The following is a 27,278-nucleotide window of genomic DNA, read 5'->3' as shown; positions in this document are numbered from 1 at the left end:
GTATGTATTAGATCGCCATTTTCACAGTGTTCTCTAATTTTGTAATCCATTCTGAATGTATCATTTACATGGATTACAGTGGTTTATTACATTTTTTAAAAAACGAAATTGTGTAATTGTGTGATCTACCTGGGTCTAAGTCAAACAGGGTTACTACAAATAAAGTAAATGTATAAATCAGCTAAAATGGTAGGGTATGCATGGCAAATATGATTTGAACAATTTGGGTGCACTACAAATGAGGGGCATGATGTTATTTTAAAATTGCAAAACTTAATTTTGGTTTGGATTGGTTTGAATCAGCACCATTTTGTGCATGTGCAATTTTACAAAAGCCCAGTGCAGAGCTGTTTCATGGCTGTGTAGCACAAACTGAACAGGGCAGGTGATTGGCTCACATCTGAATGTCACCTTCAACATGATAAAAACAGCTGTCAAACATGTTCTTGGTGAAATCTATAGCATCCCCAGGGTCGGTGTGTCCATTAGGCAGCCTGAGGTGGCTGCCTGGAGTGTTGCCCTGGGGGGAGGGCACCAGTTTTGATCCTCCCACCCACCCTCACCTCTGAGGTGAGGGAAATAGTGAGCTCGGCAGTGGCTGCCATGGAGCTTCTGGCCTCAGTGCACATGCTGCTCACTCACCATTGCTCCACCCCTCACATCTGTGCTTCCAAGCACAGACGTGAGGAGTGGAGCAATGGCATGTGCGCACGTGCTGAGGCCATTAGCCCCATGGCAGTCACTGTTGAGCTCACCTCACTGAGGAGGCGAGGGGCAGTGGGGGCACCTGGCCTAGGGTGCCAGACTTGCACCAGATCCATAGCACCAGTGCTGAGCATCCCTGTGTATTATTATTTTATTTACGGCTGCTTTCTCTTTACAAAAAATCGAGTTCAGTATTGTTGGTAATTATCAAAAGCTTGCTGCCATCAGCATTATCTTAGCCAGCAGTGACCAGGCAAGGTCATTAACTACTAGCTATTAGTAATGATTAAAACCCAAATAGAATGAGTTGCAAGTTAAGTGGGGTGGTAAAGTGGATGCAGAAAGGGATTGTGAGCTAGAAGGGGGAAAAAACCACAAGGCTAAAAGGTGGTTCTCCAGTTTAGGAGAGACTGGATTGATAGGCAGCGTAATTAAATTCATTGCAAGCTGTGACTGTCCTGTGTAACGTAATAGAACTAAAGCAGAAATTGTATCTGATAGCAGAGCTTCCTATTGCCATATTAATTGTCATGCTGCTCTGCTATCCAGCCACCAAATTACATTTATGCAGGATTAATTAGTACCATTCTCCATCAAGTTAATATTCAATGTAAATGAAGCAGATTAGCATGAAGTTATGTGATGCCTTATGAGAATGGAAACAAGTTTTTTTTTAAAAGGAAAGAACTATTATAAAGTCAAATTTAGTGGGAAAAAATGAAACTTTCAGAATTTGAAAGACAACTCTTGTTGCTTTTTCCTACTGTAGCAAGCAAGGTTGTTTACAGAAATAGGGCAAGAATTTTTCATGAGGTAGCCACATATCTTTTTTGCTTTGCTAAAATCATAGCTATTTTAAGAAACATGGTTTGCTTTCCGTAGGAAGTGGAAGCTCAGCAAATGGCAGGATCAGTATCAGGACATTGGGGTTTTGTTTCATTTGGACTGTTTTGCAAAACAGAAAGTTAAGGGTCATCACTATAGTCATGCTATGTAGAATGGAAAATGGTTATCCAGTTGAAGGATTCCTTAATTGTCTGTGTATGTAAATCATTGCTCAACAACTTGTCTTAGTATTTCTGGTGCTATACATAAGATTGCATAAAATATGGACTGAGAAAAAAAATGGGTTGGATTCAGAGGAGAAAACTGAAAGAGTTGACACAGCAGATATATCCCTGCTATCCTGCCTCCAAAAACCTGAGTTTGCTCCCTGAATTCTCTTATAGGAATAGGCATGGACCAGGAAAGTGCAGCTCAGTTTATGGTTTGTAGTGTGTGTGCTTCACAAACCATGAACTGTCATGAACTTTCAGGGTTCAAACAAACTACTTCAGTTCATGATCCAGTAAAACAGCCCCCAGGCATGCTAGAGACACCAAACTCAGAGGGGATCTCCGGCTGACTTTCCTCTACCTGACCTCCAATTTTCATGAGGATGGATTTACAGAATCTGTTATGACCCCCTCCCCTCAAAGGTGCCAACAGGAAAGTACTTTCTGGGAAAATGACAGCTGAAGATTCAGGAAGTTCATTCCCCTGCTATGTCTCAAGTTTCTCTGCTGCTCTTGTCAGTTTCAAATGAGTCTTGTCAGTTTCAACAGGATCCCCCCCCCCTTTGCCAGGGTTCTTTTGTGTTCTCATTTGCACAGAGCTTGCAACCCCCCCATTCCTCGCTGGACTTGGATTTCTTGTGACATTGTGCTTTGAGATCAATCAGTCCTTTTAAGCTTGCATTGCCATAGTGGTACTGGATTCAGCTGGGCATTCTATACACTGAACTGGTTGTATTGGGCTTGAAAAAACGTGCCCTAAAGTAAAAAATTGAAGGGATTCTGTGGTTTGACATTAGTCTTCTTTTGCTTGTATTGCTGCAGTTACAAGAATCTATAGAACAGCTCAGGAACAAGCCAGTGACACCAAACTTATATGGAAACCTCTGGCCCCACCCCTTTGCTTTGAAGTTTGGTAAATATCTTAATTGTAAGGAGACTGTCTGGAAATGTATCCATTCACGTACTGCAACAAACCTGCACAAACAGCTTCAAAGTTCATGGAAAGTTTCTGCTGGTTGACCTGTCATGAACTTGACTTTGCAAAGCAAGAACTGGCCAAAATTCATCACAAGCTTTAATTCATGAGCTGTTTTGTGCCAATCCCTATTCTCTGAGAATGTGAAAAATATGCTCCATTTGGGAGAGGGGGGGGGGGTGGCGGTGTAGCTGGTATTTTTGAGCATAGCATTGCCACTTTACACCAAATTATTGCCTTTTGATTGTATATAAGCATGGCTTCTACTTGTGCAAACTACTTCATTGGATGGAAAAATGCCATAGGCAGAAATTTATTGTCTATTGAAATCAAGAACAGAATAAAGAAACTGAACATGTGTTATAACGATAATAAATATGTACAAGAACTAAATGATCCAAGTACAATTTTTGTGTCCTCCTTGGAGTATACTCAAGGAGAGAATACATGGGGTTCATTCCAGTAATGGCAAAGTCTTCGCATAGTGCAAGAAGCCTTCCACTTATGCAAAGAATCTTTATCCATTGGAAGAGGTGTATTTTGTGGCCAGAAGATCCTTTTCAACAGTGGTTGGCTGCACTGTTAGGAGAATGTATGTTAACTCTAATTCTCCAGAATACATTTAATTGGTTTAAAAAAAAATATCCTGAGAGTGTAAGTAGAAAGTGAGACTCCCGGGTGTCCTTTCGGGACTTCCCGGGAGGAGCCAGCAATCTTGACTCGGAATGTTGAACATATTGATTAATGAATGTAAGCCTTATTAAGTATTTTTTAAGAATTTACTATTTGTATTTAAGCCCAAAATTGTATGGTTTGTAATGCTGTTTATGTTTAGATTTGAAATACTGCAAGACCCTGGTGTGAACATCTGACGAAGCCATTCAGTGTGAAACGGCCGGCTCCAGCATGTGGCCCCGTGATCAACTCATGGAATTGGGGTTTAGCTCTTGCACCACTGACAATCTCTAAAAAGTGGCACTATGATTGCCTCATAAAGTGTGGAAATGATTGTGGTGGAATTTGGACTGATGATTTGAGTTTTCCCGGTTTGCTGGGTTTTTGCCGAGTCAATTTGATGTCGTAGGAATTCACTGGTGTAAATTGATATTATCAGCTTTCTGCTAAATGTATTTTTAAGATTTTTTTGAATTATACACTTCAATAGTTTTAATGCGTTGCCAGTAATTTACAACCGTGAACCTTTCTGGTTTTTATATTTGCTGTTGAGCAGCAGCAAGGAACTACACTTAGCTGAGTTACTGGATGGTATCAAGTAACCCAGTTGTTGCTGCCAGGTCTAAGGTCGACAATATCCAGGTGGGACCTGGATATCTCCTCAAATTACAACTGATTTTCAGATGACAGAAATCTGTCCCTGTGGAGAAAATGGCTGCTTTGAAGCATGAATTCTTTGGCATTATATCCAGCTGAGGACCCTCACCAAACCTACCCTCCTCAGACTCCACCGCAGAATCTCCAGGAAGCTGGCAACCCTAACCAGGTCTGGCCCTGATTAATTCCTTCTCAAAGGCCAAAGCAGTCCTGGAAAGGACATTGCCCTGCTGCCTTTTACTCAGTGAAACCCAGCCTGAAATGCTGTAGTTGCTTAGCAACAATCACTAAGGGAATCCATTAGTTAAAGCTATAGGCACTTCTTTTATTATTTGGGTTTGTTTGTTTTTAAACCCATTGGTGGGTTTTTTTAATTTCACATTTTTCTGCAAACCTGGGGCATTTTTCAGAGTTGTCAAAAGATCTGTCTTGCCTTTTTACAGCAATCAGTGGATTAAGTATAGTCGGATTTGGCCAACTTTGCTATTAGAACTGTGTTTGATCCCCACATCTCTATACTTAAAGGGATCAGGTGATGGGAAAGACTTCTGCCTGAGAAACTGGAAAGCCACTGCAAGGCAATAGATAGACCAAAGATCTGTCTCAGTATAAGGCAGCTTTGTGTGAATGCATTCAACTGTGTATCCCTGATTTCTTATAGTTAAGATATTTTGGAATAATAAACACTTCCCCCTGAAATATTTTTTTTGTTTTAATTTCATTTTTATTGTCTTCATTATTTTTGTTTTCATCTTCTACAGATTTCAATGACAAATATATAATTAACTCTTCCCTTTTTACTTTCCATTCAATATGGATTCAATTTTCAGGGCTCGTACATTTCACTCAAGGGGCCATGCTGCCTTTGCTCCTGTCCCAACCTCCATACATCAGAATTCACAGGTGCCCCGTGTGCAGGGTAGCAGTCCAGCCAGGTTCAGGGCAATTAGCAACTTGAAGACAAAAGTTGAAGGCAAAAAGTTGAAGGCAACTTGAAGGCAAAAAGCAGCAAAGGAGTTGTTGCAAGGGCCAAGGACACACAGGAAGAGCAGCCAGGCCTCTGCAGCTGCAGCTTTTCTCAACAGCTCTTCTTGCCTTGCACCTGGATGGTTTGCTGTCCTGCTTCTTGCTGCTCAGGATCTGACTTGTTACTAAGAAGGACAGTCTGGCTCCAAATTCCCTCCGTGTGTTAGTCTGTACACTGATTAAACATCTGCATTGTTGTAGGTTTTTTCCTTTAATATACTCAATATGTACTGTTTACCATTAACTCTTATTCCAAATTGGGTATGTCTGCAGAATATTGGTCTATTTCTTGTTTAATGCAGGCTATCAGTAATCTTTTCATGAGTAAATCACTTAATATTAAGGGACAAATGCTACATTTTAATGTGTTTGTGTCATTATTGTGCTTTGGAAAAGTTCCAGGCCAGCAATAAACCGATGATTTGGAAATGCACAAAGTATTTGAATATCCTAATTATTTTTACTTACCTCCCCTTAATAGTTTAAATTGGTCAGGAATTTATTTAGAAGCCATTTGTAGGTGTTTCTGGGGAGGGAGTGTTCTAGTCCCAACAGTCACAACCATCATCAACAGAACTTAATCAATTACAAATGGAGTCTGCAGAAGGGAGAAAAACAGCATAGGCTAACAGGCCCAAAGCACCCTTCATTTAGTGAACAATTTCATTTTAGCCCTGTTTGAAGGAAATCATTAGGAAGGCAATCTTGATTTTGTTTGCAGATGGTAATCAGACACTTACCAGCTTCCTACATGATAGGGATGTAATAAGGTTTGACAAAGTGCAAAGATGTGGTAATAATTGTATGTATTACATTCAAGATTTTGTTTCTTTTCACTTACCGGTACTTATCAGGTGATGCTCAGGTGAAGGAAGGAAGAAGACCACTGGGATAAGGTGCAGATGAAGAAGAGAGAAGGGGGCTAAGAAAAGGAAGAAGCAGTATAAGAGGAAAGTAGATAAGGACAGACAATCAAGAAGGACAAGGATGCTCTTGCTCCTTTCAAGTCAGAGACCAAATCACAGTTTTAACTCAGAACTCTTATATTTCTAGAATTCTGCTGTAAGTACTTTGGATTCATTGAGTTGGATTGTGCCAGCTTTTCTGTTCAATCAATTTTCCTTCTTACTGTAACCTCCATTGTGTATGGCTTTTGTCCATGCAGACCCCATGATCCCCAACCTTTTGGGGTGAGGATCAGGGACCTCTCCTCTCTTTTCTACCAGAGGAAAAGCTGATTGGCTCTAAATCATTGGCTGGTATTTTTTTGCCTGCTTTTTAAAAAGCCTTGTTGTAAGCAGCCTCAGGAGTCTTCATTGATTCAGGATATAAATATTTTAAATGAATAAATAACAAGTTGAATGTTATTCATATCTAAAGCCATAGAAAATGGTTCTGCCTATTTTTTTTAATATTATTGTGAATGGAAATTATCCGCCCCATGCAAAAGATTCCCTAACAGTAGGAGCAGATTTGTATTTGAGGCTAGATTTCCTCATTCCATATGTGGTTGCCAAGTTTGTGAGTTTTCATACTGTCTCCTCACCTCCCAAATGCCACAGATTGGCAACCAACTCTGAAATTAAGATTAATTGCAACATTTGGATAATATGAAACATATACAACAAGGTATATGAAAGCAAATAAGGGGATATATTATAGTAATGGAAAATATTCTAAAGTTAAAGGTGATCACATACACACAAAATATGCATTATATTTCAAAATAAATTAAGATGATTTATCCTATAACTTTAAAATTTGGCATTGTCTTGTACATCCTCTTGCATCAGATAGAGTGTGATTCTGTGCATGTCTAATCAGATGTAAATCCCACTATGTTCAGTGGGGTTTATGCCAAGATAAGTGGGCATAGGATTGCAGCTTCAATCTCAAAGATGCTGCTTCATTTTACACCTTCACAATCACATAGAGTGACCTAAAAAGATTATATGATTTATTTACAAATTATCACTATTGTTTCATTTTTTGTTCCATGCAATATATCAACATGTAACCAAATTATTTCTTTTTTACAATTTGAAAAAAGCCAATGACCTAATGGTCCTGGAAACATAAAACACATTGATACTGTCCTCTAACTCTAATGGCTTCAAGCCATTACAGCTAAAAAATTCACCACATTCTGTGTTATGCCAAAACCAGTATCAGCAAGCAAAAAAGCTGGGGAAGCAGAAAAAAGCATCAGATGCACTCATAGGCTGAATTCAGAAGGAGCAGGATACCAGCAATCAAAGAAGATATGAACCAATGTTTCAGACACACAAGATCCAGAAGGACATGGTCTGTCAGAATAAGCGCTCTATCCAGCAAAACAATAGAGGGGGAAAGCATTTAACCCAGCCAAAAGAAAAGCCCTCTGATATTTAAGGAGGACCAATGAAACAAAAAATAGAAGTCTAGAAGGAGGCACAATACCAAACAATAATGCAGAATATACTTTAGGAGCCTAGTAAAGGAAAACAGATTAGCCTTATACCATATTCTTCACTTGGCATCTCAAGAGTGGTTTACAATCTCCATCCTCTTCCCACAACAGATACCCTGCGAGCAGTGTTCCCTTCTCTCTAAGCTGAGGTAGTGTGAGTTAGCTCACAATTTTTTAGCCTCTGGCTCACACATTTTTGTCTTAGTTCAGCAAAAATGGCCCCAAAGCAAAGTAATTTATGAAGTAGCTCACAAATTTAATGCCAGAAGCTCATGAAGTAGAATTTTTGCTCAAGACTCCACAATTTAGAGGGAGCATATGCTGTGAGGTAGATGGAGCTGAGAGAGCTCTTTTGAGAACTGGTCTTGAGAGAACAGCTCTGAGAAACTTGTAACTGACCAAACTGACACACCAGCAGTTGCATGTGAAGGAGTGGGGAATCAAACCTGGTTCTCCCAGATTATAGTCCACGCTCTTAACCATTACACCAAACTGGCTCTCAAGACTTCCAGCGCTCTATTATGAGATCACCTTGTGGCCTGGGGGGCAGTATATAACCAAAATGAACAGCCCCCAAATATGGAGTTTAGATTCAAGAATCAAAACTGAGACTCTATTGTGAAATGTAGCAATCAGAATATACAGAGGAAAGGAAACCAGCATCTTCCCTAGAAAACAGAACCTTCAAGTAAAGGTGGAAAGGCTACTCCTAAGCTTGGCATTCTACTGGTCCAAGACCTGATTACAGCTGAAGGACCAGGGAGGCTATAGAATAGGGAACTTTGTTCATTCCCCCCTCCCCCCCAAGAAAAAGCTTCAAGAAGTAAATCAACAAAGCTATCAACTCTAATAATCCAAATAGTCACTCAACATAAAACTTGTAACAACACTTTGGCCATAAAACTTTAATTGCTGTGGGAACAACCTGGCTGGGGGTGGTGGTGGGGGGGGGGGAGAAACTATGGATAGCCACTGAAGAACTAACTCAAAACTTCTTCAGCTGACACAGAGCAATCCTAAACACTGCTATGTCTGATTAAAGGCAATTGGCAGAGGATATAATTTTGCTTGGGATCCTGCTGTTACGAAACCCAGAACAAGACTGTATTTATTATCATCACCACTTTACTCTTTATAACTGGCTTCTGATACCTAAAATCAATTGGACTGTGCTTGTACATTTCAATAAACAACTATAACTGCAGTTAAGTAATGCAAATGTTTAGTGCCATCTTTCAGTTAAAACCTTAATTCATTATTTCTTTGCAAAAAAAAAAATGTACTGGGTCTTTTTGGCCAAGGTGGTTAATAAATTAAAACATACATATTAAAACTGTGTCTTTAAAATATTAATATTTAACCAAAATACATCATAAATGCAATTAAAATTAGAGCTAAAATACACATACAAAAACAATGATTAAAGCACTGGGCCGAAAAAGGACCACTGAGAGAATGCCAGATGAAACAAGAAAGACTTCACCTGTGGGCAGAAGATGGCAATAAGAAAGGACAAATAAGCCTAGACAGAGATCTAGAGTTTTGGTACCCAGTTTGCCACTTGCCAAATATCAGAAAGTGGTGCAAGTTCATAAAGGAATAGGTGGTCCTTCACGTATGTTGGTTCCAAACCATATAGGAATTTAAAGATCAATACCAGCTCCTTGAATTGTGCCAGAAACTGCTTGGGAGCCAATGTTGAAGGGTCAAGACTGAAGTAATACAGTCCCCATGACCCATTCCAGTCAACATCCTATAAAAGTTCCCAAACACTTTTCAAGGTTAGCTCTATATGGATGTTACCAGGGCATGCTCGGCAGTGGCCAGATCTTTTGTGCTCAGGAGAAGCCACAGTTGGCTGATAAAAGGCATTCCTGGTCACAGCTGCAACCTGCTTGTCTACCAGTAGACCTGGATCCATGGGCTCCCCCAACTACAGACCCATTCCTTCAAGGGTAGTACAACCCCATTTCAGAATGGGTAACTCCTTAAATTCTAGATCAAACCTTCTGCCCACCAGTAGCACTTACATCTTGTTGGCACTAAGCTTCAGTTTATTAGCCCACATGCATTCTATAACTGACTCCAGGCACTAGTTTGGGGTTTCTATAGCCTCCCTGGGATCAGCCAGAAGCATGAGGCAGAGCAGAGTATAGAATCAGAGTTGAAAGGTACCTCCAAGGTCATCTAGTTCAACCACTTGCACAATAAAGGAAATTCACAAATATCTCCCCCTAAATTCACAGGATCAGCATTGCTGTCAGATGGCCACTTAGCCTCTGTTTAAAAACCTCCACAGAAGGAGAACCCACCCCCTCCCGAGGAAGCCTATTCCATTGAGGAACCACTCTGTCAGGAAGTTTTTCCTAATGTTGAGCCGGAAACTCTTCTGATTTAATTTCAACCCATTGGTTCTGGTCCTACCTTCTGAGGCAACAGAAAACAATTCTGCACCATCCTCTATATGACAGTCCTTCAAGTACCTGAAGGTGGTGATCATATCACTTCTCAGCTGCCTCCTCTCCAGGCTAAACATACTCAGCTCCGTCTTCCTTTCTTCATAGAACTTGGTCTCCAGATTCCACACCATCTTTGTCACCCTCCTCTGGACCTCTTCCAGCTTGTCTATATTCTTCTTAAAACGTGGTGCCCAAAACTGAATACAGTAAAGCGATACCATCACTTCCCATGATCTGAACACTATATTTCTGTTAATACAGCCCAAGATTGCATTTGCCTTTTTAGCCACCACATCACAATGTTGACTCTTGTTCAGCATATAGTCCGCTAAGACCGCTAGATCCTTTTTGCACATATGACTGCCAAGACAAGTCTCCTATAATCGTGCATTGGATTTTTCCTACCTAAATGCAGAACTTTATATTTATCCTTGTTAAAATTCATTTTATTGGTTTTAGCCCAGTTTTCCAGTCTGTCATGTTCATCCTGTATCCTGTTCCTGTCTTCTACTATATTTGCAACCCCTACCAATTTAGTATCATATGCAAATTTAATAAGCATTCCCTCTATTCCTTCATCCAAATCATGTATAAAGATGTTGAACAAAACAGGCTCCAGGACACATCCTTGAGGCACTCCACTTGTCACTCCTCTCCAAGAGGAAGAGCAACCATTCACAAGCACTCTTTGGGTGCAATCTGTCAGCCAGTTACAGATCCACTTAGCAGGAACAAGATCCAAACCACATTTTACCAATTTATCAACAAGGAAAGTTTGTAGCACCTTAATAAAGGAAGGAAAAGTCCCCTGTGCAAGCACCAGTCATTTCCGACTCTGGGGTGATGTTGCTTTCACAACGTTTTCACTGCAGACTTTTTACAAGGTGGTTTGCCATTACCTTCCCCAGTCATCTACACTTTCCCCCCAGCAAGCTGGGTACTCATTTTACTGACCTCGGAAGGATGGAAGGCTGAGTCAACCTCGAGCCAGCTATCTGAAAACCCAACTTCCGCCGGGGATCGAACTCAGGTTGTGAGCAGAGCTTAGGATTGCAGTACTGCAGCTTTAACACTCTGCACCGTGGGACTCTTTTTACCTTAATAAAAGTCTTATTGAAATCAAAATAAACTATGTCTACAGCATTTCCCTGATCCAGCACGGTAGTAACTTTGAGTATAATGTTCATGTTGGTAATAACCCAGCCAAAATCTCCAGTTGACCTAATACATCAGATTATGAATTTCAGGATTGATATTTGCCACTATAGAGCTAGGTGCTCCCCCTCCACCCAATCCCATTACTACCCTTGAAAATATTTGGAGAGAAAAGCTACATGAAGATCTGCTCATGTTGTCAGTGAATGCTGTTTTTTAAATGAGTGGTTCTGTGAGGTTTCTCCCTCTATTTACTTTCATACTTGTGTGTTATTACTGTTTGAACTCTCTAGCTTTATGAAATCTTCCTGTGCATGTAACTGCTCTCTCCTGATGCGACCTTGTTTGCTGCTGCTGATACTGCCTTAATATATTATTACCTTGAAATTTCCGTAGGAATGGAATATTAATGGAAAAAAAAGAAAAGAACAGAGAATTAACACAAGTGAAACATTTGTGTCCTTGTGAAATGCTCAATGATAAAATGCTGCCTTCTTTTGGGTTCCAGTGTATTCCATTAGTACCTTAAAACACAGCTTTCTACCCAAAGTTTCTTCACTCACTTCACTTCCGTTTTGTTTTTTACATCCTCAGTAACACTATTTCCATCAAACAGTGCATGGCTTCCTATCAATACTAAGGGTGCTCCTGAGTTCTGTAGCTACACTGTTTTGACTTAGAAATCCCCATTTCATTTTTGCTTTTGCCTTAAGTAAATCAAACCTGTGAATCTATTTGCACACCATTTTCTGTTTCCATGCAATGAATAATTCCAATTCAATTGAGAATTTTTAGCATTAATTCAGTATCAGTTGCCTATAATTGTGTATAGATGGTTTTAAAATGGCATTAAGCTGCTTTAAAAGAAACAAACAAATTGGGAACACTATCCATGAAAATGGGGTGAAACAAAAGGTTATAATGACAATAAACAAATGAAATAAAATGGAAACATCTATAGTTAAACACTGCTAAAATAAACCTTGCTGTTTCCCAAATAATGAGCTTCTTTTTCATATAGATCTGGATGTGTCATTCTTCCACCATTATATTTCCTGGAATTGCAAACAGAGCTATGATCTAGGACCTTTTATACAATATTCCAACTATAGCCACCCCATGGATTTATATAAAGGCACTATAATGCAAAGGGAAGGCAGCATAGTATAGCCCAATCTCATCATATCTCTGAAGCTAAGCAGGGTTGGTACTTGGAAGGGAAACCACCAAGAAAGACTCTGCAGAGAAAGGCAATGGCAAACCATCTCTGCTTCTCACTTGCCTTGTCACCATAAATTGACTGCGACATAGCAGCTCTTTACACACATTTAATGCAAGTTTTATTTTCTCTCCCTCTCCTAATAATTCCTTCGTAGGGATTAATGTTTCAAAATTAGTTCTTTCTTGGGCAAACTGAGCCCATGATTCTTTATTTTTCTGCCATTATTCTTGCATTGATTCCCCCCATCCCCAATGTGCACACATTTGAATGTTAAGTATAAAAATTCATACTACGTGTACATTATACATATAAATAATACATGCTATATGTACATATATAAAAACCACACAGTAGCTGTTTGCAGTAAAAATGGTTCTCACAAAACCCACAGTAAAAACTGTAAAACTAAAATAGCTGCCAAAATCATTTTTTAAAAACCCTGTAAAAGAGAATAGGAACTATTCACTCATCTCCACATTCATCTTGTAATGACCCAACACACCTATACTGAAGCATGCACCAAAAACCAGAGTATGATCCTGAATTAATTCAATAGCTTTTATGCTTACTAGTTCAGACAATCTGCCTAATATTGATGCCTGTGACAGAGCCCCTGCATAGTTTGGAGGATCCTGGAGCATGTTTTAGGGCGTATACCTGATTCTTACATCTTGTGTTTCATCAACAATTCATAGGAGCTGACAGCATGGCACAGAACATACTCACAAGTCCCCTACATCTGCATAGTACACCAGCTCAGGGTAAACTTGCGTACAAGTGATTTATTCACTGAGGAACCCCCATTATTAAGCTTCCAAAAACCCTCAGGGGTTAAAAACACTTTTTAACATAGGAAGCTGCTTTATACTGATCCAGACCACTGGACAGTGCCATCTTACTCATATCAGCTTTCCAGAGACAACATAATGATCTTTTTTGACTCTGCTGTTTGAGTTCTCTTTGGGTTCTTTACAATTATTCAGCATGGTTATTGCCTTTCTCTATGTCTTTTGTGCAGCACAGTAAATATTAACATGAAGTGTCTGGAGACCTTCCTTTCCTGTTCACTTGGGACATGATTCAATACTCCAGGTCAGTGAATACATTTCCTTCTGTGCTGTCATGACTATACATGCCTTAATTAGACACATAAATCTTGGTGCTAGATTTCCATCATGCCTTCCCCTTGTATAGAGTTTTGCTTCACTAGTTTTCACTCTTCAGCCACTGTGCTGACAACTTGCTGCAGCTAGATTTTCATATGCAATGAAGTCATTAAAATAAGATCACCCTTGAGATTCCCAGTTTGCATCCAGCTGTTGCCAAGACTGTCATGACTATCTTCCAAGCCTGGCCAGGCCACAAACATTGGCCAAGAATGATTTATTCTGGATTATTTACCCTCCATTGTAAGCCAAAATACCCTCAAAACGAGGTTGGGGAATTAGTTAGATAGGCACCTGGCTCACTAGGATCTTTTACCAATGTATACAAGGTCAACCATCCAGGAAGTAATGCACAAGAATTTAGGGATTCTAGCTTTATTCCTTTTTATTGAGAAGAATATAGACTTTCATACAAGCAAGATAATCATAAAATCACACATACAATCCTAAGAAATATAGAAGATAGATAGATAGATAGATAGATAGATAGATAGATAGATAGATAGATAGATAGATAGATAGATAGATAGATAGATGATAGATAGAGGAACATAAAGGGTAGACATATACAGGGTGATATTTACCTATCGTAGTTTCCAAGGAAGACTCCAATAGCGACAAGTGAGGGCGTGGGTAAGGGGCCCGAAACTGATCAGGAATTGGGGATGGATCTATACAGCAGAAAAAGGGATACTGATAGAAGCACACCCGAGTGAAGTTGGGTCAGAGGTTAAATAAACTACCTTTGACCCTCAGGGGATGGGAGGTACGGGGAGGAGAAAAGGGAGGCTCTGCAATGACCATAAGGGCTGGACTTCTGCAGTGGCCAATGGTGAGTTAATTGGTGGCACCTCATTGGGTGCTGGTGACTGACCAATGAACATGCTGGGTTGGTGGATACCTGGTGAGACTTTCATATTGAAAGATACCCAGGGGAGGCTCCAAAGTGACCGCTGTGGAGAAGAATGGGAAAGACGACTGTGTAAAGGGGTACTTAAGACTAACACAAGGGTGACAATGGATATTCAAATCATTGCCTAGGTAACACCCGATTTAGACAAAAGACTTGGCTCTGGCTGGAGATGGTCGTCCTCTTCTTTAGTCTTCTTCTTGGCACCAGTCTTTGTTCTGGGTTCCGTTGATCAAAGGGAGTGGCAGTTGAACACTTAAACAGTCTTTTGGGTTGATGAGTTGCAGGTCGGCCAAAGGTGACATCTGGTGTGTACGTGAGCCTTTGGTTAAGATGGAATGGAGGCAAGCCTGTTGGGAAGATGACTGCATGTGGTGTTAGCCTTCCACGGTGGATTCCATGGTCAGTGCTTCATAACCATTCGCCTGGACAGCTCCTCGATGGCGCAGTCTCCTCCACTCCATGGCTGGTACTCAGAACGACAGAAAGACATCCGTTCTGCTTAGAGGCACTCTATACCGGTTTAGAGTGTCTATTTAACTTATGGCTATTTGTACAACATAAGTCCCTTATATTCCTGGATAGGTATGCCCACACTCTCTGGCCAGTCGAGTATGAGTCACTTCTCCCGGTGCGCTGGCAACCATGGTGGTAGCTACGATGTTCGAAAAGGGGGCTTCTCTTCACACCATTCATCCATAGTGAATTTCCTTTCAGCAAGACACTTACTTTTGTCTCTGACAAGACACAGAGAGAGAAAAGTGATCATAGTCCATAAACAAGTAAACCATTCCTCAACTATCCTTAAAATAATTTAGTGTAAAGGGGGAATACTGAATTGGTGCTCTGAGTAGACAGTTCCCCCCCACTACCAGAACTAGAGACACATTCATAAACCCACCCACATTCTTTTTCAGTAAGCCTTCCCTCCACTCTAATGCCACTGTTGTTGCCTTCTTATCTAGGACCCAACCACAACTTCTCTGCCTCTACCTCTGTCTATGGTTTGTTGTTGTTTGTTTTGTATTTACATGTTAGTGATGCCTTTCATAACTGAAAGGCTATCTGACATCTTGGCTCCTCTTATAAAAATAGCATCTGGACAAATGCTCCTCCAATTCAGTGAAATGGCTTCTGACTCTTTTTTGGGGGGAAATGCTACCATGGTTATATATAATTGAAAGACATAAAATACAAAATTTTATAAATTTTTTGGGGAAGCCACAAAAACAAAGGAATTCTACCCATGGTACTAGAGAAGGCTATACACATTCTTCTGATATGACACTGAAATTATCATCACCAAAGATACTTTGTGTGATCACAATTCAGGATTAGCAGCTGAAGCAGGTTATAAATTATGAAACCTGATACCATAAATAGCTGGATGTTAACCCTGCCTGATCTGAATTTTTGTAAGTCAGACATATGTTTTGTATGAAGAAGCCAGATTCTCAAAACTGATCTGAGGGTCAAAATCAGTCAAGTGTAAGAAAAGAACTTACTCCTGACCCTGCAGGAACCCCTTCTGACCCAGCAGGAACTGCTGATTTAGGTTTTGATATCTGGCTAAAGAAAAAAATATGTCAACATCTGGATTTAGACCATTCTATAACAGAAATCTATGACAAAGTAGTAAGACTCCAGAGCAAGCTAGGGAGAAAAACAACCCTGAGTTCTCCATAAAGTAGAAAAGAGAGATGGTTCAGCTGAGTGGAATTATAGAATCATAGAGTTGGAAGGGAACTGCAGGGTCATTTACTCCAACCCCCTGCACAATGCAGGATACTCACAAATACCTCCCCCTAAATTCACAGGATCCAAATTGCTGTCAGATGGTCATCCAGCCTCTGTTTAAAAACTTCCAAGGAAGGAGAGCCCACCACCTCCTGAGAAAGCCTGTTTCACTGAGGAACCACTCTAACTGTCAGGAAGTTCTTCCTAATGTTGAGCCGGAAACTCTTTTGATTTAATTTCAATCCATTGGTTCTGGTCCTACCTTCTGGGGCCACAGAAAATAAGAAGGTAGGATCAGAACCAATGGGTTGAAATTAAATCAAAAGAGTAGAATACATTCAAGTAGTCAAAATAACATTAGACTATAAATAGAGCATACAATGCTAAAATGTCCAGATTAAGAGGGGAGAGGGGGAGGGGAGAGAGAAAATAGTGGGAACATAGAGAGATCGTCTACTCCAAATGGTCTGGGGAAAAAGGCTAAGCAGCCAGTTGACTTAGGTTTCTGCACTGAAAGGTTTAGAGTTCTTTGATGAGAGCTGCCAGGGAACTAGACCAGGATGCACTGGAATAACCATCAGTCTGGATGATTTTCAGCTGCTCTCAAATGTTGGAAATAATTTTGGCCAGATTATGAATTTTCCCAATGTTTCCAGGTGGGAACTGATTTAAGATTAGTATATTTCTGACTAAGCATAGTATGTAGAGGGGGGAAAGACCCTAAGGATGATAATAGACAGGCAGTTAGGGGCGACTCAGAGATGCCTCAGAAACTGACCCAAAAAATCCTTGCAAATGCGAACACCATCCCCATCCTGGACTCACCCTGTCAAAGTGGTAGCAAATTTTTGAGCCACACGTCAGTCACCTCTTTGGTGTCTGGATGGGGAAGTGCGCAAGTGAGGTGCCTTGGCAGTGTGAAACTGCCAAGCTGCCCCAAGCCATTTCTGCTTGTGTTTTTTTGTAAACTACCCAGAATGCTTCAGTGCATGAGCACATGAGTGCCTGATTCATTGGGGGATAAAAAGAGCAGTCTGAGATGCGCCTCCCATAGCGCCAAGCTGCCTTACAGAAGGGAAGGGGCAGCATTGCCAGGGAGTGTGTGAAGGGTTTGGGATGCCTCTTTCTGAGCCGGCCTAATTTGGATGCTTCCAATCCACCCCTAAATGCCCATCTATTATCAATGTGTGATTTTCTTTTTAATATGTTTCAGACAAGTAAAAGTGCTTTTTTATGCAGCTCAAAGTGTACTGGCATCCCAAGTCTAATCTTATTTACTTGGAAGTAAATTCTATTGATTTCATTCAGTTTGTCTGTTGAATATGTGTATGACTGCTGCCTTTATCTTATAATGAGCTTGGCACTATTTTTAATTATGTTTCTAGAATAAATATATAAATCAGCCTTTTGTGTATTCAGCACTGAATTCATTTCAAAAATCTTATTTAGAGGAATATGATTTCTTTCCAAGTAGAAGGGATGAATTTATTTCCCAGATGACACTGCAATAACATTTTGCCACCACTCCCTGGGGAGGAAGGATCATTTCCAATCCTGAATAAGATATTCAGTTTGAAATTAGGTAAGTGGTTATTTGGCTGGAAGGCATTTGACAAACACAATCTTCTTAAGGGGCTTCAGGTGAAGGAAATAGTCAGTGAAATTTAATTAGCAATGGGATTCCACACTGGCTTCTTTCCAGTAGCAGCCCACAGGTATCTGTAATGGTAATTAAAATGTCTTGCGGTTTATAATCATAAGCACTGTAAACTAAGAAAAAACACACTATCCTATGATGTCCCTCTAGTATTATTATATTTTTTTCTTTAAACCTCCAAGCAAGATTCAGGCTGTGTTCAGAAAGTTTAATTACTAATAGTGGTATTTTAAAACAGGGAATTTTCCCATTGAAATTGTGTTTCTGGGTGATATTTGATTTGTTAGCAAAAGATTTGCTATTTGCAATTGCTATTTTGAAATGTATTCCATATTACTTTTCATTACCTGATTTATTTATATACAATAAAGCTAAACATTATTGGATCAAGATGAGAAGATTTTCAGATGTCAGAAGAACTGTGATTTGTTTAGCTGTGTGTTTGTACACAAAGTTTGGGTTAGTCAATCAGTTGTAAACAAGAAGCCCTGGTTTATGGGAAAATCTTTTAATATATATTCTTACTCTGCTCTCCACAGTCTCTGTGATCATATCTGTGGCTAGACAGCTATAAGAGTAATGCTGTTTAACACAACTTCAGATATCATTACAAGCTAACATTTAGTACAACATGCACAAACCTTCATTTGAATCCCAGTTTAGTGCCAGACAATGAGGCCCAATTTGTTGGACCATTCAGTTATCACAAGTAACAGGTTTGATTAAAGCATAGCAAAGTTTCCCAGTCCTGTGTTTTCATCCAATTTGAAGGATGTATTTGTGGGGGGAGGGACATATGCCTTTTATATTCCAGTATCCTTACCTGTACTATATTAGTATTAATTTTAGCTAAGTGCCAGCCACCTACCACAAAGCACATTCAAAGTCAATCATTCTTCTTAATCAGTCTTCACTTCCATGGAGATGCTACAAGAATTTTATGTTGATCCTTTGAAATGTCTGATATCCTTGAGCAGTTGTTCACAGGTTTATGGCAACTGGCACAAATGCTTTCTTTTAAATCTCAATATAATGTTTCCTCTAAACTGGAGTAACTCTAGAGCAGTTTATATGGGGAAAGAATGCTTTGACAAAGACCTCCCTTATTAATATTAGGGATGGGCATGACTGGCTGATGAACTAAAGCTCATCACAAACCTTGGCTGGTTCATGGATTGCAAAATGAAATTCATGAACTAAAGAACTGCATTGAACTTCTACAAATGTAGGTGTAATTCATGGTGGTTCATGACAGTTCATGAAGAGCAGAAAACAGGGATTTACCCCTGCTTTCTGCTCTTTAAGAGAAACAGTAAGCTCCTGGGAACTCCCCACCACTCAGAAGTTTGGTTTAAATGACTCTGAGCCATTTAAACCAACAAATGAGGCTCAGGATGAATTTTCCCCACCAGCTCAGCTGTGTGTTCCCTCACGCAGTCTGGTTTAAAGAAGCTGTTGAGGGAGCCCAAGACAGCTGAGCCAGCAGGGAGAACTCTCCTCACCAGCCCAGTTACAGGGTCCCTTGTGCAGCCCAGTTTAAAGTGGCTACAGGAATGGAACCCAAGACAGCAGAGCCAGTAGTAAGAACACTGTCCACTGGCCCAGCTGTGGATTCCCTCATGCAGCCTGGTTTAAAGGAGTTGTGGAGAGAACCCAAGACAGCTGACCCAGTGGGGATAACAGGACATCAAATATCTAGGGTTGCATAAGCACCCAGTTTATGCAATCCTAGATATGTAATGTCCTGTTCCTAAGTTTGTAAGATTTAATAAATATTTGCAATTAATCAAAGCTTTCCTTACAGATTTATAATATTACCATTAATTAGTGGGCTCAGGGCATGAACATATGTTGGACTTTAGAAGGGCTATCTATACGGGCCTTGCCATGAGTACTGCTGGTTTCTGAGCTTGCTGTAACTGTATTGGAAATAGATCCAAATGGGCAGCCATGTTGGTCTGAAACAGTAGAACAAAGCAGGAGTCAAGTATTAGCTTTAAGACCAACAAAGTTTTATTCAGAATGTAAGTTTTCGTGTGCTCTAAGCACACTTCATCAGACAATAGTAAGGAATGGCAAGCAGTCTTAAATACAGCGAACGTGCGCATACTAACCCACAGCCCACTTTCTCTATATGTAGGACTGCTTGCCATTCCTTACTGTTGTCTGATGAAGTGTGCTTTGAGCAAACGAAAGCTGACATTCTGAACAAAACTTTGTTGTCTTAAAGGTACAACTTGACTCCTGCTTTGTTGTATTGGAAATGTTGGGGGAGTTATGCTCTGCTCTGCTCTACCTTGCTTGCTTTGGTTTTGTCTGTAATGTATAAAGTAATCATTCTACCCTGGTGGGGATGCTCAAGTCTGGAATGCAAGGACATGCTATCTTCTCCTCAAAGACTGTCTTGGCACCTGTTAGCATGCAATGGGGGACTGGATGAGAAAATGTTACCTTTGCATGGGCTCTTTGCTCTGAACTGGGATATATAGATCTGGCCCCAAGGGTCAGAGCCAGATCTGACAGACATACTGCTGTGACGTGTCTATCAATAAAAGTAAACCTTTTCTGAACATCAGAAAGAGGCCTGCTTATTGAGGACTGCTCAGCAGCTGACACGGGGCACATGCTACTTCTCTCTCATTTCTAAACTGCTGAAAGAAAAAAAAAATAATGATTGCTTTGAAGAAAACTGAAAGGGAAAAATTCATCAGAAAATGTCCTTCTATGGTGGGTTCTGGAACAAAAATAGCCCTGAGTATGCATATTCAGGAAGCTCATCTCATCTACTAAACCCACTAAATGCCCACCATGATGCTGGTTTTCTTTTTTTAAATGTCAAATTTCCTTATTCCCCACTACAGCCCAGCTTGTGAGATTCTGTCCAGGTGTACCAAGTAGTCTTGCACTAACAGTCTACATGTTGGCCAACTACCTTTTCAAGTATCTCACAGCAAAAATCCATCAGGAACTTCTAGCAGATTGACCTGTGCACTCAAGCCAGTTTTAATTGCTTCATTAAGAATTGCTTCCAAATATATATGGGCAGGACTAAAACATAAATAAACTTACCAAGACAACTAGCTCTAGACAATGTTACATATACTCAAATGTAGATAATTTAAGAACAGAGAGATCGAATGAGGATTCTGTATACACACACATAAGTGTTGCTGTGAGCCACTTAAGAAGACATTTGGAGCAGTCATATGTCATGGCCAATATACAGCCTAATAAATGAACAAAAGGGTCTTGCTTTCATTGGAAGCATTCATGAATTTGGTTTACATTGATGTGGAGACTAAAGAAAACTGGTTCCTTAAAATTTCTTGTTTATTTCAAAGTTTGGCTCAGGCTTCAAATGTGGCCTGCTTGTGAGTGAATACAGTTCAGAAACAGCCTTGCTGAAGCTAGAACACACTGACCTTGTGAAACTGCAGATAACACCCTGCTGCAGAGATGTTTGGTTCCAGCTTCCAATTAGCTATATTCCATTCAATTAAGGTCTAATTTGCACATGAAGAAAAGAGCTGACCCTAGCTGCAAATAGTTTTGTTTCTTCTCCCCCGGTCAGACCACCACTTAGGTTATCTGCTTTGCTACTGGCCTAACAAATTGGCTACACATCACCATCTAGGATCCCTATTGGTCTTTCAGGCCTAGGATTCCCAGCCCCCCACTAGGGGTGGGGTTTTCCTCAATTTTGGGACCTCCAACCCGCTGCCATAGAACTGGCTAGTGGGGGAGCTCTGCCCCCAAAGAGCACCATCACATTGTGATGTGCCTGGTTTGATGACATCACCAGAAGGCATATTGTGAGGGAAACTCTGGCATTTGGAAAAAAAACCCCTCTATGATAACCATGACAACTCTATGAACAAGACCCACTGGCTGAAAGAGGTATTGGTACAGCTTACCTGCATGTACCAACACAAACACTCTCTCTCACACACACACATACACACTCAAATCTGAATGTAAGTCTTGCATGGTATGGAAGGGTTATGAACTGGAGGGAGGTGGCCTGGGGGACTGAGGGAGGTGGCTGAAATGGTAAAAGGGGAACAAAGAAACACACAGAGAACCAAGTAGAGTGAAACAGGCCACAACTTTGTTGATTACAGTTGATGAAGCATTGGCACAGCATAGGGCATGGATCCAGGAATTGTGCAATCCACCTGCTGACCTATGGAACCCTTCCATATGCTGGGAGAAACCTGGGATGGCAAGCCAGTGGACCTTTTGTGCGGTACCCATGCCATCTAGGAGTGAAGCCTGGCAACTGCTCCCAACCTGGGAATGCTACTGTAGGGCTTAGTCTCTTAAGAGGGTCCCCACCTGGGGAAAGCAGGCAAACAAGCACAGCCTCCCCAAAAATTGATTGGCCCAATGTCTGAAGACACCCTGAATCTGTGACAAGAAATAAAGCATCAAGGTAATAATAAAGCACACAACAGCATGCAACCAAAGGAAGGAGGGAGGGATGTTCAAAGCAAAGTGGCTGGGCCCAGACAGCACGACGTGAAGAAGGGGAGGCACAGACTAGAACAAAGACTGCATTCTTCAGGTCCAAGCCCGTCCTGTACCTCTGGAACATTCTGGCCACCAGAGATGGGCTGGCTTACCAGAAAGGCTGTTGGGCTTACACCCAGAAGTCTTCATGTTATGGTCACAAAACTCCCACATGTTGCCATGGCTGTGATGGGCAGCACTTTTCTCATCCTGCCCCTTGCCCTTCAGTTGCAAAGTGGCCTCTGGTGAGTCTGTGGCTGAGTTTTATTTTAAAATATTTTTGCTTTGGTATATAAGAATGATTATGATTAAAAGATGAGCAGTAGCTTTTTGTTTGCTTAATTGTAGGTTATATCACTTTAACAGAAACTACCTGTATCCTCAAGGAGGCTTATTTATCAAGAATTTGCTAAAATTAGGTAATGAATCTGTTAAAACAGGGAAATAGAGTACTTTTTCCAGTTGCCAACCCAGTTGTTAGCTTTTTTATTTATTTATTTTTATTTATTCGGGATTTGTATCCCGCCCTTCCCAGGAGTGGCTCAGGGCGGCTTCCAACAATAACAATTTAACAATTTAAATATAAACAATTAAATACTTCACATTTAAACATTAAAACCAATACATTTCAATTCATAAAAACAATGCAGCTTAAAATCAATAACATATCATTTTATATAAACAGATGGCAGGCCAGTTACGTCAAGTTCCATCCCGGCTAGGTGTAAGCTAGCCGGAAGAGGGTCGTCTTACAGGCCCTGCGGAATTGAGCCAAGTCCCGCAGGGCCCTCACCTCTTCCGGCAGCTGATTCCACCAAGTGGGGGCCATAACGGAGAAAGCCCTATCTCGAGTGACTTTCAGGCGGGCTTCTTTTGGCCCGGGGATAGAGAGGAGATTTTGTGTTCCTGACCTCAGTGCTCTCTGGGGAACGTATGGGGAGAGACGGTCCCTCAGGTAGGCAGGTCCCAGGCCATATAGGGCTTTAAAGGTAATAACCAGCACCTTGTACCGGACTCGATACATCACTGGAAGCCAGTGCAGAGTCCGAAGACCCGGCCGAATGTGTCCCCACTTTGGGAGACCCAATAACAGCCGGGCCGCGGCATTCTGCACCAGCTGCAGCTTTCGAGTCCGGGACAGGGGCAGCCCCATGTAGAGGGCATTGCAGTAGTCCAACCTCGAGGTGACCGTAGCATGGATCACTGTTGCTAGGTCGTCGCGCTCCAGGAAGGGGGCCAGCTGCCTTGCCCGCCTAAGATGAAAAAATGCGGACTTGGCAGCGGCTGCTATCTGAGCCTCCATCTTTAAGGAAGGCTCCAACAGCACCCCCAAGCTCCTGACTCTGTCCGCCGCCATCAGCGGTGCACCGTCAAAAGCTGGCAGGGGGATCCCCCCCCCCGGGCCGCGGCGACCCAAGCAAAGGACCTCTGTCTTCGTAGGATTTAGCTTCAGCCCACTCAGTCTGAGCCACTCAGCCACGGCCTGTAATGCCCGGTCCAGATTTTCCGGGGCGCAGACCGGCCGGCCGTCCATCAGTAGATAGAGCTGGGTGTCATCAGCATACTGGTGACACCCCAGCCCATACCAACTGTGAGGAAAAGCCCCCTACTTTTCATACATGTGAACATCATGATCACCAGCATGGTTGCCAGGGTGCCTGGAGATTTGACTCTCACACCTCTGCTCTAAGAAGTGGACTTTGCTTGCAGTTTCTGGCTTATGTGGATACCATAAGCCTCAGCTTTGCATTCTACGTCTCTGAAGACATGCTCCAGCTGCTCCTCGTGTGCCCAGTCTTGGCCACTGCCGTGGAAGAAGCAAGGCCACCATGTTTCCAGCCTGCCTTCATGAATCTAAGGCTAACAACAAGCAGAATCCATCTTGCTTTCCTGATTCCATCTCAAGCATCTGCTTCAGCTTTTGCATAAGGCAATCAAGCTTGTCCAAGCACACCCTGCCAGGCTAGAGACTCCATTCCTCCTTAGTGGGAAAGTCACACGTACACACCCTAGCCTGCAAGCAACCCATTAACTCATGAATGGATTAATAGCTCAACTGTTGATCCTAATTGCTCAGCAATACCAGAACAATTACTCTTGCCCAGCAGAAGATGAGAAAAGAGGAAGGACATCTCCTGTCTTCATCAAGTCTTTTGTCTACACCGGGTGGTACCTAGGCCATGTATTTTATTCCCTATTGTCACCCTCCTAGTTAATCCCATTTAAACTTAAGTACCCAGCCATTCCCATTCTCACTCCAGCCTAAGTACCCTGGGGCCAACCCAGGCAACATTGCAGCTTGGAAATTTCCAGGTTCACTGGACTAAGGTGAAGTTCATTGGCCAAAGCAGGCATCCAATTAGGTGTCAGTAAGGAATGTCCAGCCCTCTTGAACCTCCCATCTCTCCTCCCTTGGACCTCCCAGTCCCAAGGGTCTGAGGAAGCCTATTTAACCTCTGACCCAACTCCACTCATGTGTGCTTTCTATTCAGCAACCCCTATTACCCGCTGTCTAGATCCATCCCCAATTCTGGCCACAGTGTTGGGTCCATTTCCCCTGTCCTCTTAAGTCGCCATTGGAAACCTTCCTGGAAGACTACGATGGTAAATATTACCCTGTCTGTTTATCCATATATGTTCCCCTATTGATCTATCTATATTTCCTAGACCTGTGTGAATGTGTGAGTGTTTTGTATTTTTACCTTGTATGAAAGAAATATTATTCTAAATAAATTACAATTGATTTTTACTAAATTAGAGTCTCTTATTGAGCATTGACTCTCTGAACGGTTGAGCCTGGTATACAATTGATAACAAAGATTCCTATTGGGACAACTGTCTCTCAGCCTAATTCCCCAATCTCATTTTGAGAGCAGTTTCCCTAACACTTCGGGCTATCTGGGCAAGAGGCCGCATATAGATATTGAATAACATCGGGGAGAGAACCGCCCCCTGGGGCACACCACAATCAAGTGTGCGCCTCTGGGATAGCTCCCCCCCTACTGCGACCTTTTGTCCCCGACCTTCCAGGAAAGAGGAAAGCCACTGTAAGGCCAACCCCTGAATCCCCGCGTCGGCGAGGCGGCACGTCAGTAGCCGATGGTCGACCGTGTCGAACGCCGCCGACAGGTCTAACAGCATCAGCACCGCCGAGCCACCCCGATCCAGATGCCGTTGAAGGTCATCTACTAGGGCGACCAACACTGTCTCCGTCCCGTGTCCCGGGCGGAAGCCGGACTGAAATGGGTCGAGGATGGAAGCGTCCTCCAGGAAATTCTGTAATTGCATCGCCACTGCCCTCTCAATAAGTTTACCCAAAAAGGGCAAATTAGAAACCGGCCGATAATGTGCCAATTGGGCCGGATCTAAAGATGGTTTTTTTAGGAGGGGACGGACCACAGCCTCTTTGAGTGGCGTTGGAAAGTGCCCTTCCGTTAGGGATCTATTTATGATATCCCGCACAGGATATCTAAGATCCCCCTGGCAAGATTTAATAAGCCAGGAAGGGCATGGGTCCAATTTACAAGTTGTTGGGCGAGCCAATAAGAGAATCCTGTCAACTTCCTCCAGGCTGAGGGGTCTAAAGCCATCCAGAGTATAATCCGAAGACAGGCTCGGGGCCTCAGGTTCGCTAACTGTCTCCAAACTGGCAGGGGGGTCGGGGCGGAGTGACGCGATTTTATCCGCAAAAAATTTCGCAAAAGCCTCACAGCCGATTTCCAATTCAATAGAATTTAACCTGCCTTGTGGCAGCGTTGTAAGTCCTCTAATTATATCAAATAATTGTGCCGGGCGCGAAGTTGCGGACGCAATCTTAGCCGCAAAGAATACTCTCTTTGCGGATTTGATTGCCATCTCATAGGCCTTCAAACTCTCTCTATAAGATCTCTGGGGAACGTGTGGGTTAAACAGTGTGGGTTAAACAGGAATAGCCAGCAAACACACAATTGCCAGTCAAAGTTGGGAGGACTGAGCAAGGGATGCCTGAAGATGGGATGCTAAAAGCAATGCAAGGCTAGATCACATCCAAGTAATTGTGATGCAGACATACACTCCAGCAAACCTCTCAGCGCGGCATCCTTAGAATATTTACCCAGTTTTGTACTTCCAGAATCCCTGCTGACACCTTGTCCTTTAAACTCCTTCCAAAGAGAACAGAATCTCTTGATAGCTTGGCAGGGAAGTTTTGAAATGGTACAAATCTCCTCAGGGCACCTTGTAGAAGACGAAAGTGTGCTTTTTAGCAGTGCCATCTTCTGTCCAGACATGAAAGCCAAAAAGGCATTGAAAGATGCCAAAGTTGAAGGCTGCAGAGAGGCCTTTTAATCTCACCACTAGGAAACTGAAGATAGCTGCCAAACTCCAATTGTAGGCTTGAAGGTAATACCATTTCATGCATCATCTAGTTAAAAAATAAATCTGCTACCGCTAAAGTTGTAACTTCTTCGTCACCTATCCTTGCAGAAGATTTGAAGGCATATGAAAAAGTGGTAAGGCTTTAGAACAGAATCTAATTTCAAAGCAAGAAATATTCACCGCTTGACTACTTCTATTCTATATGGGCTTGTCAAAAGCTGAATCCTTTTGTTCAAAAAACAGTTTTGCTAAAAAAAAATACACAACTATTTTATATATCAAAAATCTTCAGGGGATAGACAATGTGTTTGGTTTTGCTTTCATAAACCTGGCAGATGTACAAAGAACACAACACAATTAGATTCTAATTGACAAAAATATGTGTCAATTACGTACATGTATATGTCTAAAGATAAGCATATATGGGAAGTTCATAGCCTCCAGTATTTAGCAAGTTAACAGTGCAGTTCTACAAGAGTTACTCTAGTCTAAACTCACTGAGATTATAGTATATTGGCTACACTTATTTTGCATTATATGAACAACTGTTTCATATGGTTAAAG

Source organism: Heteronotia binoei, chromosome 6 (assembly GCF_032191835.1).
Source record: "Heteronotia binoei isolate CCM8104 ecotype False Entrance Well chromosome 6, APGP_CSIRO_Hbin_v1, whole genome shotgun sequence".
Classification (NCBI taxonomy): domain Eukaryota; kingdom Metazoa; phylum Chordata; class Lepidosauria; order Squamata; family Gekkonidae; genus Heteronotia; species Heteronotia binoei.
This window is presented reverse-complemented; position numbering follows the sequence as displayed.